The following is a 20,343-nucleotide window of genomic DNA, read 5'->3' on the forward strand; positions in this document are numbered from 1 at the left end:
GCTGTGAAAATGTCCAAATCAAGGCATCATCAGGCAACACATCTCCCCAAAGACTGGCTGCTGCAATCCTGGACCCCATTGTTGCATGGCAAGGCAATGATGGTATTTGCTGGTCTCTCTCTTCCCTCCTGGGTTTTGGGTTTCATTGCTTTCAGGTTCTTGGTTCCATGGCTTTCTCTTTCTCAGCTTCTGTGGCCTTCTCTCTCTGTCTCTCTCTGTAATTTTTCCCATTTATAAATTTCTCCAGCAAGAGGATTAAGACCCACCCTGGACTTAATCGAAGCTACCTAATAAAAACTTTTTTAACTGAAGTAACCTAATCAAAAAGTCCTACCTACAATAGGTCCATACCCGCAGGAATGGATTAACTTTAAGAACATCATCTTCTGGGGTCCATCCAGCTTCAAACCACCATACCCACCTACACACTTAAGTGAAAAACTATGATAAAACTTTAACTCATGTCAGGACTTCAGAATATGAAAATGTGCACAAGTACATATATTCTTGGACATGCTAGTGCATGGAAACAACTCAAACATGCCACATTCAATTTAATGTCCAATGATTTTTTTTTTAACTTTTTATTTTGAAATAATTAGTTGCAAAAATAATACAAACCTCATCCAGAGAACTCCAACATATCCTCATCCCTTTAGATCCCACATGTTTACACCTTTGCCATATGATACTATCTATAGGTCTATGTGTCTGTTTATCTACCTATCTGAACATTTAAGAGCAGGTTGTACACATTATAGTCCTTGAACGTAATACTTCCATGTACATTTCCTATAAACAAGGATATTCATTTGTTACCTCCACTGATTTTTAAAAAATATATATTTATTACAGAAGTTATGAACTTACAAAATGATCATGCATATGTGTAGAATACCCATACAGCACCCCTTCACCAACATACCACACCATTGTAGTGTTAAAATTGTGAGATAGTATCATCATACTATTGCCACTAACTATGGTCCATAGGATATTCTGGCATATTTTTTCATGCCCCCGTATTACTAACCCAGTACATTTTTGGCATTGATGCAAGAATATTACGGTATTACTGTTAACTATAGTCCTAGGTTACATTAATTGTATTTTTCCCATGCTTCTCCACATTCTCCCACCCTGCAATAATGACATAGATCCATTCTAATTCACAGAAGGACATTCTTGCATTTGTACTATTAACCACAATCATCATCCACCTCTGGGCTCAATGTGTTATTCAGCCCCTGAATAATTCTCTAGCTTTCTTTGAATTGACATTTACATCTCTAGGCTATTGTGTTCAGCCACAATCCGTTTATATACCAGCTGCTATTCACTCTACCATGTTACCATAACTCTATCCATTTCCACACTTTTATATCAAATTAATTAAAACTTCTACATACATTAAGCGTCAGAATGTTCCTCTTATCTCCTAATAACCTATTCTTTAGATTTTAACTACATGCATTTATTCTTCATGTTTAGTTCATAGTAGTAAGACCATATTTGTGTATATTTGAGTAGTGAGACCAATATTTATCCTTTTGTGTTCACTTAGCATGCCTTCAAAATTCATCCATATTATCATATGTGTTTTAATTTCACTTCCTTCCACTGCAGTATAGTATTCCATTGTATGTATATATAATATTTTGTTTATTCATTCATTGGTTAGTGGACACTTCGGTTGTTTCCATCTTCTGGCAATTAATAATGCCACTATGAAAATCTGTGAAACTATCTGTTTGTGTCACAGATTTCAGTTCTTCTGAATACATTCCTAATAGAGGAATTGTGGAAATGTATGGCAGTTCAATATTTAGCTTCCTGAGGAACTGCCAAATTGTATTCCAGGAGACTGCACCATTTCTCACTAACAGTGAAGTAGTGCTCCTATTTTTCCACACCCTCTCCGGCACATTTTGTTTTCTCTTTTACTAATCATGGCTGTTCTGTGCAGTGTAAGACAATATCTCATTGTCATTTTGATTTGCAATTTCCTAATAGCTAGTGATGTTGAGCACTTTTCATGTGCCTTTTGGCTATTTGTATTATCTCTTTAGAAAAACATCTATTTAAGTCTTTTGCCCATTTTTAATTGGATTGCTTGCTCTTTTTTAAAAGAACTAGATTACTTGCTCTTTTATTGTTGAATTGTATGATCTCTTTATATAGAATGGAAATATATCAGATATATGGTTTCCAAATATTTTCTCCCATTGAGAGGGCTGCCATTTCACCTTCTTGACAAAGTACTTTGAATCACGTAAGTGTTTAATTTTGAGGAGGTCCCATTTATCCATATTTTCTTTTGTTGCTCATGCTTTTAGTATAAGGTTTAAGAATCTACCAGCTACCACCAGGTCTTGAAGATTTTTCCTACATTTTCTTCTAGGAGCTTTATGGTTCTAGTTTTTTATCTTTCAGTCTTTGATTCATTTTGAGTTAATTTTTGTGTATTGTGTTTGAAAGGGGTCCTCTTTCTTTCTTTTGGCTATGGATATCCAGTTCTCCCAGCACCATTTCTTGAATAGACTGTTCTGCCCCAGCTGGGTGGGTTTGACAGGCTTGTCAAAGATCACTTGACTGTAAGATGTGAGGGTCTGTTTCTGAATCATCACTTTGGTTACATTCGTCTATGTGTCTATCTTTTGTCTATCATTTGTCAGCCAGTACCATGCTGTTTTTACCACTGTAGTTAGGTAATATGATTTAAAGTCTGGAAGCGGGAGTCCTCTAACTTTGCCTTTTTGTTTTAAGATGTTTCTGGCTATTTGGGGCCTCATAACCTTCCAAATAATTTTGGTAATTCTGTTCTCCATTTGTTAAAAAAAAGGCTGGTGGAATTTTTATCAGGTTTGCATCAATTTGTGTATCAATTTGGGTAGAAATGACATCTTAATGATATTTAGTCTTCCAATCCATGAGCATGGAATGTTCTTCCAATTATTTAGGTCTTTTTTATTTCTTTTAACAATGCATTGTAGTTTTCTGCATACAAGTGCTTTACATCATTGGTTAAGTTTTTTCCTAAATATCTGATTCTTTTAGTCACTATTGTAAATGGATTTTTCCCCCGATTTCCTCCTCATATTGCGAATTACTAGTGCATAGAAACACCACTGATTTTTGCATGTTGATCTTGTTTACTGAAACTCTACTGAAATCACTTATCACCTCTAGCACCTTTGTTGTAGATTTTTCAAGGCTTTCTAGGTATAGGATCATATCACATGTGAACAGTGAAAGTTTTTCCTTTCTGATTTAGATGCCTTTTATTTCTTTTACTTGCATGATTGCTCTAGCTAGAACCTCTAGTACTATATTGAACAACAGTGGTGAAAGTGAACATTCTTATCTTGTTCCTGAATTCAATGGGAAAGGTTTCAGTCTTCCACCACTGGGTGTAATGTTGGCTTTGGGCTTTTCATACATGGCCTTTATCCTGCTGAGAAAGTTTCCTTCAGTTCCTATCTTTTGTAGTATTTTCATCAAGAAAGAATGCTGTATTTTGTCAAAAGTCTTTTCTGCATCAATAGGTAAGAGCATGTGATTTTTCTTCTTTGATTTATTAATGTGGTATATTACATGATTGATTTTCTTGTGTTGAACCACCCTTGCATGCCTGGTCTAAAACCACTTGATCATGATGAGTTCTTTGTTGTTGTTTTTTTTTATTTTTTATTGTCTTTTTTTTCAAGATACATAGATCACACAAGATGTTACATTAAAAAACATGAGGTTTCCATCTACCCCACTCCCCACCCACACCACTCCATTCAACAACTTCCTTCATCAGTGTGGCACATTCATTGCATTTGATGAATATATTTTGGACCCTGCTACACCACAAGGATATAGTTTATATTGTAGTTTACACTCCCCACCAGTCCATTCAGTGGGTTATAGCAGGATATATAATGTCCTGCATCTGTCCCTGCAATATCATTCAGGACAACTTCAAGTCCTGAAAACGCCCCCACATCACACCTCTTCTTCCCTCTCCCTGCCCTCAGCAACTCCCGTGGCCACTGTCTCCACATTAATGATCCAATTTCTTCCATTGCTAGAGTCACAATAGTTCTATAGTAGAATACCAGTCAGTTCACCCAAATAAATATTTTACTCCTCCTTCCTGTGGACCCTGGGGTGGTAATATCCACTGCACCTTTAAATCGAGAGGGGGCTTAGATCCCACATGACAGATGGATGTGATTCTCCTGCTTGGAGTTGTAGAATCTCTCGGTTCCCTGGTGTGGTGGTTGACCATCCTCACCTCCCTGTTAGTTGACTTGGGTAAGTCCAACGAACTGCAGAGCAGGTGTCGCAACTCTGCTGAGGCTAAGGGCCCAGCTGGCACATGGACAGTCCAGAGATATAAGTCTCCCATGCATACACCAACTCCAGCACCAACCACAGGTTCAGTAAAAGTGACAGAAGAGGCATGTGTAGAGAGGTCACATCTGAGTCCAACTCCATCACACTCAGGAGCACAAATTCCAAAGTAGGGCCCACTGGCAAGGCACTGAACTCCAGAGTCATCTGCCATGACCATAGAACATGCGTGTCTCTGTAACTCTCAGGAGCACCACTACCTGGGGTTGTATAAACTTTGGCTGTCTCTGGGAATGATGAATTTTTGTAATGTGTTGTTGGATTTGATTAAAAACCTGAGGATTTTTGCATCTTTATTCATTAGGGAAATGGGTCGTTAATTTTCTTTTTTCATAATATCTTACCTGGCTTTGGTATTTAGATGATTTTAGCTTCATAGATTGAGTTTGGTAGTATTCCTTCTTGTTCAATTTTTTGGAAGGGCTTCATTAAGATTGGTATTAAATCATCTTTGAATGCTTGGTAGAACTCTCCTGTGAGACCATCTGGTCCTGGACTTTTCATTTTGGGGAGTTGTTTGATTACTGCTTCAATCTCTTGTGATTGGTTTGTTGAGGTCTTCTATTTCTTCTAGGGTCATTGTAGGTTATTCATAGGTTCCTAAGAATTTTTCAATTTTATCTCAATTGTCTAGTTTTTTCACATTCAGTTTTCATATATCCTCTTATGATCTCTTATTTCTGTGGGGTCAGTAGTAATGTGCCCCCTCTCATTTCTGATTTCATTTATTTATATATTCTCTCTTATTTTCTTTGTCCATCTAGCTAAGGGTTTGCCAATTTTGTTCAACTTCTCAAAGAACCAACTTTTGATTTTATTAATTCTCCATTTCTTTTTGTTCTTAATTCCATTTATTTCTGCTCTTTTATTTTTATTTCATTCCTTCTACTTGCTTTGGGAATAGTTTACTATGCCTTTTCTAGTACCTCCATCTATGTATTTAAGTCATTGATTGTGGATCTTTCTTCTTTTTTAATGTAAGCACTGAGGGCTATGAATTTTCCTCTCAGCACCGCCTTTGCTTCATCCCATAGGTTATGATATCGTGTGTTCTCATTTTCATTCATCTCAAGATATTCATTGATTTCTCTCACAATTTCTTCTTTGACCCACTGATTATTCAAGAATGTGTTGTTTGATTATTTAAAAGTATATTGTTTAATCTCCATATATTTCTGAGTTTTCCTTTTTCCACCTCTTATTGAGTTCTAACTTTATTCCATTATGATCAGAGAAAGTGCTTTGTATAATTTTTATCTTGTTGAATATATTGAAATCTGTTTTGTGACCCAATATATGGTCTATCCTGGAGAAAGATCCATGAGCACTTGAAAAGAATGAATATCCTGCTGTTTGGGTGTGCAATGTTCTCTTTCTTTATTGATCCTCCGCCCAGATGTTCTCTCCAACACTGAGAGTGGTATATTGAAGTAACCAACTATTATTGTAGAGATACCTATTTTTTCCCTCAGTTTTGCCTGTGTTTGCCTCATGTATCTTGGAGCATGCTGTTAGGTGCATATACATTTATGATTGTTATTTCTCTCTGGTGACTTGTCCTTTTTATTAATATATAATGTCTTTTCTTATCTCTAATAACAGTTCTGCTTTTAAAGTCTATTTCATCTGATATAAGTATAGCTACTCTGGCTTTTTTTTTTTTTTTTTTTTAGTTACTACATGCATGGAATATCTTTTTCCAGCCTTTCACTTGAAATCTATTGTTATCCTTGTATATAAGGTGAGTCTCTAGTAGACAGCATAAAGATGGCTCATATTTTCTTATCCATTCTGCCAGTCTGATTCTTTTGATCCAATAACATTCAATGTTATTATTGTAAAGGCAGTTCTTATTCACCCATTTTGATCTTTGGGTTTTATCTGCCATATTTTATTTTCAACACTCTTTTTACACTTTTAGTTAATTTTACTGATATAATCTTCATTTCTAGTCTCTCTTCCAAGCCTCTTTCTCTTGTCTTTTCTTTTCAAGGTGTAGTACTCCATTTAGTATTTCCCGCAAAGCTGGTCTCTTTTTTATCTGTGAATATTTTAAATTTACCCTCATTTTTGAAAGACAATCATGCTCGATATAAGATTCTTGGCTGGAAGTTTTTCTCTTGCAGTATCTTAAATATGCCATACCATTGCCCTCTTGCCTCCATGGTTTCTCACAAGAAATCAGCATTTAATCTTATTGTCTATTCCTTATATGTTATGCATCACTTTTTCTTGCTACTCTCAGAATTCTCTCTTTTTCTTTGGCATTTGACATTCTGTTTAATATCTGTCTTGGAGTTGGTCTATTCAGATTTATTCAGATGGAAGTATTTTGTTCTTCTTGGACATGTATATCTATGTTCTTCAATAGGGTTGGGAAATTTTCTACCATTATATCTTCAAATAACTCTTCTGCCCCGTATTCCTTCTCTTCTCCTTCTGGGACACACATGACATGTGTGTTTGCATGACTCTTGCTGTCATTTAGTTCCCTGAGACCCTGTTCAATTTTTTTTTCCTTTCTTCATCTATTCTTTAGTATGTTCACTTTCAGAGGCCATGTCTTCAAGCTCACTGTCCTTTCTTCTTCTTCAAATCTGTCGTTATATGCTTCCAGTATATTTGTAATTTCATTTATTGTACCTTTCATTCCCATAAGTTCTGCTATTTTTCTGTGTATTCTTTCAAATTCTTCTTTGTGCTCACCCAGTGTCTTCTTTAAAAAAATCTCCACTTGTTGTGTCTTCTTGCTGTCTCTGCTTGTCTTCTACAGGAGGCACCAAGAACCAAACTTGGGACCCCCATGTGGGAGGCAGGCACCCAACTGAGTCACATCCACTCCCTCACCCAGTGCCTTCTTAATATCCTTGATCTCTTTAGCCATCTCATTGAATTTACTAAGGAAATTTGTTTGAATATCTATGATTAGTTTTCTCAACTCCTTTTGTCATCTGGAGGCTTCTCCTGTTCCTTTGACCAGGCCATTTCTTCCTGTTTTTTTTTTCCCTCCCCTTCCCCTGCCCTGCTGTTTTTGCTGTCTATGTCCATTTGCTGTGATCTTCTGTATCTATCTCTCTCTTTCTTTTTTTTTTTTTTGTCTTCTCTTCTTGTTTTTCTCCTCTAGGATTCACCAGTATTCTATCCTGGGAACCTCCATTGTGGAGAGATGTTCCCTGACAGTTGCAACACCTCAATTCCTGGTCTCTGATGCACTTCCCCTTGATTCCCCCCTTTGTCTCTCTTTCGTTGCATCATCATCTTGCTGCTTGACTCACTCATGTGGGCACTGGCTCACCACATGGGCACTCAGCTTGCTGCATGTATACTTGAGTCACCACGCAGGCACTGGTTCACCACACAGGCATTGACGCAGGCACTCAGCTCACCACATGAGCACCCAGCTTGCCACACAGACACTCACATAGGCACTCGGCTCACCACATGGGCACTCAGCTTGCCATGGGACACTCACATGGGCACTCAGTTCACCACACAGGCACTTGGCTCACCAAGTGGGCACTTGGCTCACCACACAACCACTCAGCTCACTATGCAGGCACTGACTCATCATGCTGGCACACTTTCTCTTCTTCTTTTTCACCAGGAGGCCCCAGGGATTGAACCCAGGTCCTCCCATATGGTAAGTGGAGGTCTTATCACTCAAGCCACATCCACTTCCCCATATCTTCCTCTTTCTTAGTATGGATCTTCCTCTTTCTTGGTATGGCTTACTAAATGTATTTATTCTGGGCACAGTTTCTCTCTTTAGTTTAAAGTTTCCTTGTTCTTTCTCCCTTGTTGGTTGGGTAGTAGGTGCCAAGGATGTAGTTAGTACTGTAAGCTGTACAAGCTAAAGCTGCCTACTTTGCCCCAGGAATCAGTGAAGCTTCTCCCACCATTCTCTTCTGCCAGAGGTAGGATAGAGCTGCAGCCATGTGTAATAATCCAAATTGTGCAGGCCAAGATCATCTGTAGTTGCTTAGAAAGATTGATGAAGCTTCATATCCCTTCTTCCCCTGCCTGAGGTGGAGATGAACCTGCAAGTGTGGGCAGCAATCTATGCCATGTGGGTCCAAAGTGACCATGCCCAGGTAGACTAACATAGTACTGGCCCCCTTCTCCCCTGCCAGAGGTGTGGTTGGTCCCTCTAGAGTGTCCATCAGTCTAATCTGTGTGGGTGAATATGCCTGCAGTTGTCCTTAGAGGCTGAGAGAATAATGTGCCTTCTGCCCTTTAGGAGTTGGGGGTGGAACCACAAGTGCCCAACAGTTCAGTCCATGTAGGTCAAAAGTGCCTGCTGTTGCCTGGAGAGGCTGAGAAAACACAGCCCCCCTCCCCATCTTATTGGGGGTTGAGGGTGGAGGATGGACCCACAGGCGCCCAACAATTCAGTCCATGTAGACTGAAAGTGCCTGCCTGAAAAGCTAAAAAACACTAGCCCCCTCCTAACCTATTGGGAGATAGTGGTGGATTCCCAGGTACTCAACAGTCCAGTCTGTGCCAGCCAAAAGTACCTGTCTTTGCCTGGAAAGGCTAAAGAAACACAGCTCCCCTCCTATCCTACTTGGGGATGGGGATGGAGCTATAGGCATCCAATTAGGCAATCTTTGTGGGCCAAAAGCACCTGCAGTTATGCAGAAAGGCTGAGGATACATCACCCCCTCTTGTCCCATCAGGAGTGGGTGTAGAGCCATAAGCATTCAATAGTTGAATTTGTGCAAGCCAAAAGTGCCTGCACTTGTCCTGAGAGGCTGAGGAAAAATACCATCCCCCTCCTATCCTATAAGAGGGCCAAGATGGAGATGGAGCAAAGTTCTTTAATAAATCATTTCCTATGGACTGAAAGTGCTTACAGTTGCCCCGAGAGGCTAGGGAAACACAGCTCCCCTCCTATCCTATTAGGGGACCAGGATGCAGGTGCAAGTGTCTTGTATATCCAGTCTGTACAGGTTGAAAGCTCCTGCAGTTGCCCAGAGAGACCAAGGAAACACAGCTCCTCTCTTATCCTATTGGGGTGCATGTATCTGATTATTCAGTATATGCAAGCTGAATGCATCTTCAGTCACCTGTAGAGGCTGGTGCAGGCCCCCCAGCTTCTTCCTGGTGGTGAGGCTGGAGCCTCAGCTAGGGCTGCAATACAGTCTGGGCAGAAAGAAGCCGATTCCTACCTTCACCGTGATTTTCAATCAGTCCTACTTCCTCTCATGCCAGGGGTGGAGTTAAAATGATGGCTACCGGCCTTTTTCTGACTTAGACAGGTTCAAACTTTAGTTGTTCATATGAGTATACATTAGCCTGCTGAATTTACTAATCAGTAAGTGAACTCTGTGGCCAACTGTCTCTTCCTCCCCCGTTTTTGTGAAATGGAGCCTCCAACTCCAACCAGGGAATAGCACCAGAGGTGGATTTCTCCGCCAGGGAAGGGTGGGGACTGGCCTCCATGGCGTTGGGTGCTCTAATCACACAACTTCACTGCAGTTGGGTAGTTTCCTCCTTCTTTTCTTTCAAAAATGTTGCAGGATGCTTTTCTGGTCTCCTGGGCCCCCCCAGTCAGGTGCTTTAGATAGCTCTGGGTATTTACTAACTGCCCTATAGCAGGAGCTAACTCTTGGAGCTTCTTACTAGCTGCCATTTTGCCCCACCTCACCTCTACTGATTTTTACAACTTTACATAGTCTAAATGTGGGGCTCCAGATCCTTTCTGTCATGTAATTCGTGTTCTACAGCTGAGGCACAGAAAAATTATGGGGTCATGTATAAATTAAACCTTTAGTTTACAAATAATATCATGTGTAAAGCATTTTATTGAAGTGGGTATAATGTCAATCAGTGGTAAGTGGCAAAGCAATTTAAAACGGGGAGAAAATTAGACAATCTGAAACAGTTAAAGTTTTATAAATTACTCTGAAAAATATTTATGTGATGTTCATGGAGCTTTTTCTCCCTCTACCCTTCCACCCACCCACCATATCTTCCCTTACTTAATTCAACATTTACCACCTCTGATTCCCTAACACCCTTACTCCTTCCTAATCATTAATTTATCTTCCTTTTCTTACCATTTGATTCCTTTGTGATTATATTAACAATTTTAAGTAATTCAGGATAGCAATGATATTTACTACTACTTCTGTATTTCTGAACCTCTTAATAGTGCTATGTATTATAAGTATTCAGTTATTTAATTCATTATCTTCTGGCATATTAAAATAATTTATTATTCATCTTCTCTACTAGAATATAAGCACCATGAGAACAGGACTTTGTTGGTCATGTTCATTCTCATAACTGTAATCCAGGATCTAGAGTAGTGCCTGGAATAAACTAGGCACTCAAGATGAGCACCTAAAGTAAGCCAAGCCCTCTCCAGAGCGCTGATGATAAAGAGGTAATTGAGACTGACATAGGCCCTACTATCACGAGTTTATATTCTAGTGTGGACAAATGGGAATAAAATATATGTCCACACTCTTTATCTATTTATCAATTAGGACACACAGTATGGAGATAAAGCAAAGTGAAGGGATAGAGTGGGATGGCATTAGAGGAAAGGTGATGAGAAGGGCCTCTGGGAAGAAGTGATACTTGAGCTGATACCTAAACCAAGTGATGGAGTAGGCATCTGAGGATTCTGAAGCGGTAGTCATTCTGGCAATGGTAGCAGCAATTGCAAAGGCTCTAAGACAGGAATAAATTTGGCATGTTTAACAGAAAGAAAGCAAATCAAGAACCACAGGGGAAATTGGTAAGACAATTGTAGAATAATCAATAGGGGCCAGATGATGTAGGACATTGTAAGTATCTGAAAAGAATTTGGGTTTTGTTTTGGATATGTTTGGATTCCAGTGAATGAATGAAAAAGTGAATCAGTGAGTTGATGGTCCTAAATATGGTATGATCCAAGTACATTTATTTAGGAGCAATTAACTGATTAATTGTTATAATATCATTTTCTACATCCTAATCACACCATCTATCAAAATCTAAAAGAAATCAGATCATTTAATATGAATCTAGCTCAAGGACTGGGCCCATTGGAGCAAATGATGAAGACTTAGAGACAACTGAGTGAGTATGCAACTAAATACAGATTCATTACTCGGTCCCGCCAAAGTGGACAAGAGGGCACTGGTAGAAGTGAAGCAGAAATGTGCCAACGGTTGATGCACTACCAAGCAACTATGTATGTGGCAGTAAATATCTCTAAAGTAGATCGACTTGCTCTGAAAACCTTATTTCCCTCACTTTTCTTTTTCATTACTCAGCACATATCTGCTAACACTACCTTGGATACTGCAATAGTATTCTGGAGAAAGAGTTCTCTCAAGTTTCGTAAAATGATTTTTTAAAAAGAGAATGTTTCTTAAAATGATCAGACCCATAGTTCTGGCATTTGTTTTCTGAAGTAGAAATAAAGCATTCTTTCTCAATTTAGATTGTTAGAACTTGATGTTATTTACTTTCTGGTTTACATACACTTTTATTTTTTAAATCACAAAGGAATTTTTAATTAGAAAAATAGAGGAGACTTTGTTGGACCTGGTAGTCTCTTATTCAAGATGTGGGTTTACAATATGATGAAATTTAAATAAACTAAGGGAGAAAAAATTAAACAACTGAGTGGTGCCTGCATTTCAAAGTACAACTATTTGGTAGTGGTAACTTAAAGAAAATCTCTGGATACCCTATCCTTGACGTTAGTTTGGCAAGCATATAGCACAGATGTGGCAGAGAGAACATTAAGGCTAATTTTATATCATCAATCTGTTGTCATCAGTATACAAATGAAATTAAACCCACATTGACAGATGAGATTACTAAAAGGAGAAATGAGTGGATCAGAAAGGGGCAGAGGCCGGAGAACATAAACCCTGGTGACACTTCAGACAAATGGTGAGTGTCAGTCTGAGCCACCTACATGGTGTTGTGTGCATGCAATTTTTATTCAACTGAAGGTTCTGACAAAAAATAAAATATCAGGAATCTGATTTGCTGTAGAAAAGCAAGTGTCCATTATGATCTGATGGAAGCAGTTGTGAGATCGTCAAGGCTTCTGCAAGGCTACTCCACTGCATTGCCTTGGAGAAACACACGGCTTTAATAAGCTGTACTATAGACAAAAACTAACCAAGAATCAACAAGCATGTGGCTTTTGGAAAACTAGAAGGAGCCAATTCCTGGATCCCTAAAGTTGGAATTTCAAAAACAGAAATAAAAGGTGAAATGGCAAAGAAGTTTTACTAAACCAAAGCTAGTAACCATTGCTTGTGCAGTTCAGAAGGTCTTAGAGCACATTTTCCACCATTATTGATTTTATAAAGAATGCAAACAATTTTATTTAGTAAGTAACATACATTGACAGAAATTCTTCACTGAGCCTATGACTTCATAGCCTTAACACAGAAATCAACTACTGTTGTTCCATTCTTTGTCTTCCCTTGTGGGACTTTGCCCCATAAATCATCTACTTCCTCTATTTCTTCAGGCACACCATTCCAGTTTCTTTCCTTCTGAAGAAACAAAAACACAAACCTGATTTTTATCCCTGCTCTTAAAATATGTCCCGTATTTCTCCTAAAATGCAATCTTATTTCTTGAAGTGCTTTACTGAAAAAAATTTTCACACGATTGTCTGCACTCACTGCCTATTAATCCACTTTACCAGTCTGGGTCTGACTTATTCCTCTGGCATCTTAAAGTTTCCAGTTCCCAGGACTTGGTCTTAGCTGTTTCTTCCTGGACTTCTCTCTGTGACATTTTGTACTATTGACTACCCATTTCTTGAAATTCTGTACTGATTTCTCCAACCTCCTTTTCTTTTCTTATCTTGCCTCATTCTTATTTTTCTCTCTGACTTCTCCACCTTTCTTAATTTCTTTGGTCCTTCAATTCTCTAACTCCTAAAATGGGCATTTCCTAGAGTTCTTTTCTTGGGGTTTTATTATCTTCTATAAATTTTCTCCTTTATTGATTTAAAATATCAGAAGTGGACACTTTTATCTTATATTCCTAGGTTCTTAACTTCATCATTATCAGCATCATCATTTTCCTATCCATTCCAGAATTTTAAACAGAGGTGTCATTGACATTAAGTATGTCCTAACCTGTATCTCTTTTTCCGAAATTCTCATATACCAAAGTTTCTATCTGGAATATAATTCTTTTCCTGAATAGACTATTTTATCCTTTTACAAGATATTCCCACCACTCTCTAATCCAGTCTGTCATTCATCAAACACAATTTATCTTCTACTGTCTACCCTTATGACTGCAATTACACAAATAAGGTCTCCAGAAGTAAGGCATAGTCATCATCACTTCAAAGTCTTATCCAGGAAAAACTGAGCTCTGTTTTGAGCTGTTTGTATTTTGAACTCTGTTCTGAGTATGTCAGTAGGATGCAGTTACTGCCTGCCAACTTGATCTTCCACTGTGATTTTCTGTTTTCCAAGAGTCTTCTACAACACAGAAGGTGAACTTGGGCTTGTCTTGCGGATATATTTTCTCTGTTAATGCACAAATGTTTAATCAAGTGAGGCTATGTTTTAGTTATAACGATTCTAATGACGACATGTTGTTTCATTAAATTGATGCTTTAGGTTTCCAGTTTGCCTTTCAATGTTAAGAATAATTCTGAGATTGACCTAATATCTAATTGAAAAGTTATCTACAGTATCCATCAATACCAAAAGTATATACTTTTCTATATACTTAGTAGATGTTGACTCTCTTTTCTCTCAGATCTAGGCATAAACCCTTAACCAGTTGCTTTATCCTATTTATCTTATATTCTACAACAACTCAATCCAAACTGTCCTCTCCATTTATTTACTCATATACAGAGAGATGATAGATAACTACATATATAGCTACATAGACAGAATAATAGGCTTTTTCATAGGTAGAACTGAAAGTTTTTTTCTATGTACCTAAAATAATACTTCTTTGTGTTTGAGATTTAAAGGTAATATTTAGAACTTAAATTTAAAGGTAATGTTTAGAACTTAAATTAGTCTACAGCTGATATTTGAGGACTGAGTATGTAGGAAACTGAATTTTCATGAACACCATTTATTACAACTACTGAATTAAGAAAATATGGATATGAGAACAGATAGCATTTGAGAAATCAAATACTATTGACAGCCACTATAAGTAAGTAGCTATTCACTTCAACATTGCTGGTTGGAAAAGTGATAAATTCCACAGCAGCCTGTAGAGTTGCCAGAAGAGAGTCTTTCTCTGGCAGAGCATGCAAGATGTGATCAAATGCTTTAATAGGACATTGGAGTTACATGACCTTCAATGATAATAACCAAGTAATAAATTAGCCTTCCCAGCTGCTAATGCATAATCATAACAGCAAATACTACGGGAAGATTAACACCGTGACAGATAGTAATCATGATAACATAACATATTGATCACAGCTATTAAAAGATAGGGTACTGGTGCCCGAGAGGAGCTCAGTTAAAACTACTGAGATTTGATTTAAAAAAAAAAAAAGCATTTATAAAATTAGCACAGCGTTTTCAAAGAGGTTGTGAAAAACATTTTATATTATACCTTAATCTTGGAAAGTATAAGGGCATTATCAGATCATCAGATCATCATTGCCATAATTTATCATTACTGTTGAATTATTATTGAGTAGTTTTTGAGCAATTACACCTTGTTATAAGCCATCTTCCATTGTTAGGAATGTGTAGAGATCTTGATTTTAGGGACAAAAAATAACAGAGCCCTTTCTCTTGTGCTTCCTTTATTCCTTCTAATTTTCGCTCTCCATTTTCCCCTTTCTTAACTATAGTATGATTGTAGACATGCTAGGAATTACTGGAGTTGGTAGAAGTCATGTCACTATCCCTTAATATCTTTCACTGTTTTTGCATCACCTATGAGATAAAAACCAATCTTGGAAATGTGACCCTTAAGTTCTTTCAGTAATTGCCACTGGATAGTTTCTCTAGCCACAGTCTGTCTACCTCATACATTATTTTCTGCAGCATTTTATTACTCTGACTTTTCATTATGGCTTTTTCTTTTTACTAAGTTAGCAAACTTATCAGCATTGTCATACATAACCCACGAAAACTGAGCATCATTAGATGCTGTTCTGAAGACCTGGAAATCTCTTCTAAAAGAATGCAGCAATTTCAATCTCATGGTTACCTTCCTTCAATTTGCTATCAAAGTTTTGACTCTGTGTATCTGCAAAGATCCTTCTGTTATAATGTACAGAAGCCAAGAGGGCTGTCACTAGTTTTGTTTATATTTGTTTTATTCCATGTCAACTTTTGCATGTGTGCACTTTTTTATGTAATTCTGAAGGTGATTAGTAGTTCTGATATGAGAATCAGAGATACCATTTATTTTTTAACATTTCCAAAGCTTAAACAGTTTTCAGTAAGTGATATTGACCGACCGACTGGCTCACTGGTGGTGCAGTAAGAGTAAGCACTAACCTTTATTCTGGACACATTAATTTAATTTAAACTTCAAAGCTTTTCTTATATTTGGCATGACTTTCAAACCTTAATGTTCTATGTGAAATATAAAACACCAGAGCCTCAAAATAATTTTCCCTGGGGAAACGGACTTGGCCCAGTGGTTAGGGCGTCTGTCTACCACATGGGAGGTCCGCGGTTCAAACCCCGGGTGCAGCTGGCCCACACGCAGTGCTGATGCACGCAAGGAGTGCCCTGCCACGCAGGGGTGTCCCCCGTGTAGGGGAGCCCCATGCGCAAGGACTGCGCCCTGTAAAGAGAGCCGCCCAGCGCGAAAGAAAGTGCAGCCTGCCCAGGAATGGCGCTGCCCACACTTCCCGTGCCGCTGACGACAACAGAAGCGGACAAAGAAACAAGACGCAGCAAATAGACACAGAGAACAGACAACGGCGGGGGGGGGGGGGGGTCGGGGGTGGGTAGAATTAATTAAATAAATAAATCTTTAAAAACATAATAATAATGTTCCCTATTCCATGAGGCAAATGTGTTTTCATTGGACATTATATTTTCAGTTGACACTTAAATCATTTTTCTTTTTCCTGTAACAGTAATGACAATGACTAAATTCTTAATTACAAAAAAATTCAAAGTAGCTATTCACCATAATGAACAATTTATTAAAAATTGAGGCAGATACATACCATTATGGTATCTGAATGTCTTATATGTCCCCTTCTCCTGATTTACATTTTCTAAATTTGATGGTAAGAAGAGCTGGGTTCATAAATTCATCCACTTAGTTTCATTTTCTTGAGGGGAGAGATGCCCAATTTTTGTTTTTTATAAGGCAACTTATCTAGAAATCAGAACACTTATCTTCTATTTGTCACCATTTTGTTTTTCCTTGAACAAATCCTCCAACCTCCCTGAGTCCCCAGTTTCCAAGACTTTAAAATTAGAGAATTGTTTTAAATTATCTCTAGTATCCCTTCCAGCCTCAATACTAATGGATGAACCTAAACTAGATCATAGGTTATGTGTACTTTAATAGAATTTTCAATTTCTAAAAACCATGGTGTGCTTATTAACATGTTCCAAATGTAATTTCAGCAAAACCTAGTTCAGTAAAACAGTATTCATTTTATATTAGGTTAAAAAGTCTTTTCATGTAATATGTAATATTTTATTCAGTTGCAACATCACCTCATAAATGCTAAAAAATATTGTGTACATTTTACCATATAGCAAACCCAGCCAGAAATAAGTCTCATTAAGACAGAAGTGTGTAAGTAGAACAAGATATTTCTTAGCACTCATTCATACCATCTAAATATTGATTCAAATAGTCAGCTAATATCCTCTCAATACATGAAAGTTTTATCTAACTCAAGTCATCTGCAACATCTTTCCCACCCTCCAAGAAGGTATTAGGAGAGTTTCAAAGCACATTTAGAGATTCTTCTTGCTTGAGGTTCTTCATTAAAATAAACCTCTGGGAAGCAGATGTGGCTCAACTGATAGAGCATCTGCCTACCATATAGGAGGTCTAGGGTTCAAACCCAGGGCCTCCTGACCTGTGAGCTGGCCCACTCACAGTGCTGATGCACACAAGGAGTGCCATGCCACATGTGTGTGTCTCTCATGTAGGGGAACCCCATATGCAAGGAGCGCACCCCGCAAGGAGAGCTGCCCTATGTGAAAAAAGTGCAGCCCACCCAGGGATGACGCCACACACAGACAGAGAGCTGACACAGCAAGATGATGCAACAGAGACACAGATTCCCAGTGCCACTGAGAATGCAAGTGAACACAGAAGAACACATAGCAAATGGACACAGAGCGGACAACGACAGGGGTTGGGGGAGAGGAGAGAAACAAAAATAAATCTTAATAAATAAATAAATAAAATAAAATAAAATAAAATAAAATAAAATAAAATAAACCTCCCCAATTATGCTGACCCCTATATCTCAGGCCGAGATAGCTAATTATCCACTAATATCCTCTCTTTGCTCTATAGTAAGAGACCGCCTTACTTTTTTAGCTGGAATCGTAAGATCATGGTTTAAAGGGAGGAAAACATTTCCTAGCCTTCCTTTCACCTAAACTTGGCTGTATGACCATGTTTTACTCAATGAGATAAAAACAGAAGTAGAATGTTTTAGTTTCCTTGGTTGGTCAAGCAAATACCATGTAATGGGTCAAGCTAAACAATGGGAATGTATTCACTCATGGTATTAAGGTTAGGAAAAAGGACAAATTAAGGCATCATCAAGGTGATGTTTTCTCCCTGAAGACTGGCATTCTGGGACTGGCTGCTGGTGATCTTTGGTCCTTATTTTGTCACATAGCTAGACATGTGGCAGCATTGCATCGTCTCACCTTTCTCTTCGTGGTTCCATTGATGTTCAGCTTCTGGCTGCTCCCTCTGGCTTTCTCTGTCTCTGTCAATTTCATGCCACTATAAAGGACTCTAGTAATAGTATTAAGATGCTTCCTGATTGTGGGTCACTCCTTAACTGAAGTAACCTCATCAAAAGTTCCTACTTACATTGGGTTCACATCCACGGGAATGGATTAAGTTTAAGACCATGTTTTTCTGGGAGTACATATAGCACTACAATATCACATGGTATATGTGACTTTTAGTAAGTAACCTTAAGAAAGGGGGGAGTTCTCCTTCCATTAACTTTTTCTTGCTAGTTGAAATGCATATGTGATGCCCAGAGGTGGAACCATTTTGGGTCTTGGGGTTGAGGTAACTATTGAACTGGAGGCCAAGCATGTAAAGCAATAAAAGAGGAGCACATGGGTCCCTGACACAGAGGAACCTCATACCAGCCCGGGGACACCTTCCTTCAGATTTTATCTGAGAGAGAATATTATTTGGCTGTAAATCTTTAATACCTTTTGAGTGCATCTAATTGTATATTGCATCATTTGATCTGCTTTTTGATATGGATTTTGCTTTTTTCACTGCCATATCCTCAGAAGAGAGAACTGGGCATGGGGTAGTATTTGTTGAAAAAATGGGTCAATAACTACAAAAACAATACCATTAACCACCAAATTATATTTCTATCTACTATTTCATCTTCTATAGCAGTTCTGTATGGATTTCAACTTGGTTGTATGTATTTTATATATATTCTAGTATTTTTTTCAGTTATAGGGTAAATATTTAGAAATTGCATAATCCAAAAAAATTTAACAAGAGTCAAGTTCAATAATATTCTTTATTAGTCTATTTAATGGACTTGATTTTATTCTCAGATATAAAAGAAGTTTAATATTTTCTGGTCTCTATAAATTCAGATATAGGAGTGCCATTCATTTCCAGGACTAATGTAGTGAACCTAAAAATTTGCAGGAAATCAAATAAGGTTCCTGTAATCTAAGAACAATAAAGCATTTTTAAAGCATCAGAACTATTCTCCTTGTTGCTTATTTGCCTATGAAATGTGTTTTATGATTACTTTTCTAATACTGCCTTCTAAATAGCATTGCTGAATTGATGAAAATATAAATCACATGCAGATATATTTTAAAAAATTAAATGGACACACAAGTCCATTCAGCCTGAAATAGAAGAAATTTAAGACATTTTATTTTAGAGTAATTCAGATGACACTATTTGGCTTCCTATTCTATGTAGAGCATAGAATTTCTCAAAAAATGACTTAACAAAGCTAATTTACAGCATTTTCTAAATTGACTTAAGGTTAGGAGTGATTATTTTATTTTCCTTTTTTTTAAAAAAAAAGGGAAAAAAAATCCGAGTAGAAACTGAAATATATCCTTTTCTTTTATTCTTCCAGACTAATGAACATTCATAAAATAACACTCCTTGATTATCCTGCTCCTTCCTTGATTTGATAGGCAGAATATTTGAAATATTTAATTGACCAGTTATTCCTACTTCAAATCCCAGTGCAGACAATGAAACTACTCGTTTGGCAAGAAAATTTAATGTGTTAGAAAAGAAGAATGGATAGTGTTTGATTAAGGATCTTTTTATGTAACCTTTATCAGCAAGTCAGAACCAGCTTTTCATCTTGCTTTTTTTAGAATTTTCTCGTTGATTTGTGGGCCTGAGATGCCTCTCTTTACAACAGTAGATAGATGGTAGGAGGTAGCAGATCTTATTTTAGTCTTAAATTTATAAAGGAGTGAGAAGAAAAAAATGATATTATCTTGTGTAACAAAGCTGATGCATAGCTTGGCAAAAGTGTTTCTGTAATATGATCAAATGTTTCAGTGTAACCCACTAATCTAATGAGATACAAGAGTAGGTGCGAGCTATAGAGAAGGCATTTGTGTCACAAGAATTCACTCTGCTTTCTGATGAATATGAATACTTGTCACAAAATTAAAGTCCGTGCACATGAAAAAATTCAGCTATATGTTCATATCTCATTCTCCTCACTCTACCTCTTGAAAAAGCTTCCAAATGGATATAAATTTCTTCCCTATAAATCAGTTCTAGAAATGATAA

General features: G+C 37.6%; 1 protein-coding gene across 8 annotated transcripts in view; it reads left to right on the top strand.

Moving 5' to 3' along the window:
• The window catches only part of ADGRB3 (adhesion G protein-coupled receptor B3), a 735,954-nt gene that overhangs the window by 535,855 nt on the left and 179,756 nt on the right, over positions 1-20,343 (top strand). The window lies entirely within an intron of this gene.

The sequence above is a fragment of the Dasypus novemcinctus genome, chromosome 11, assembly GCF_030445035.2.
Source record: "Dasypus novemcinctus isolate mDasNov1 chromosome 11, mDasNov1.1.hap2, whole genome shotgun sequence".
NCBI classification, from domain to species: Eukaryota; Metazoa; Chordata; class Mammalia; order Cingulata; family Dasypodidae; genus Dasypus; species Dasypus novemcinctus.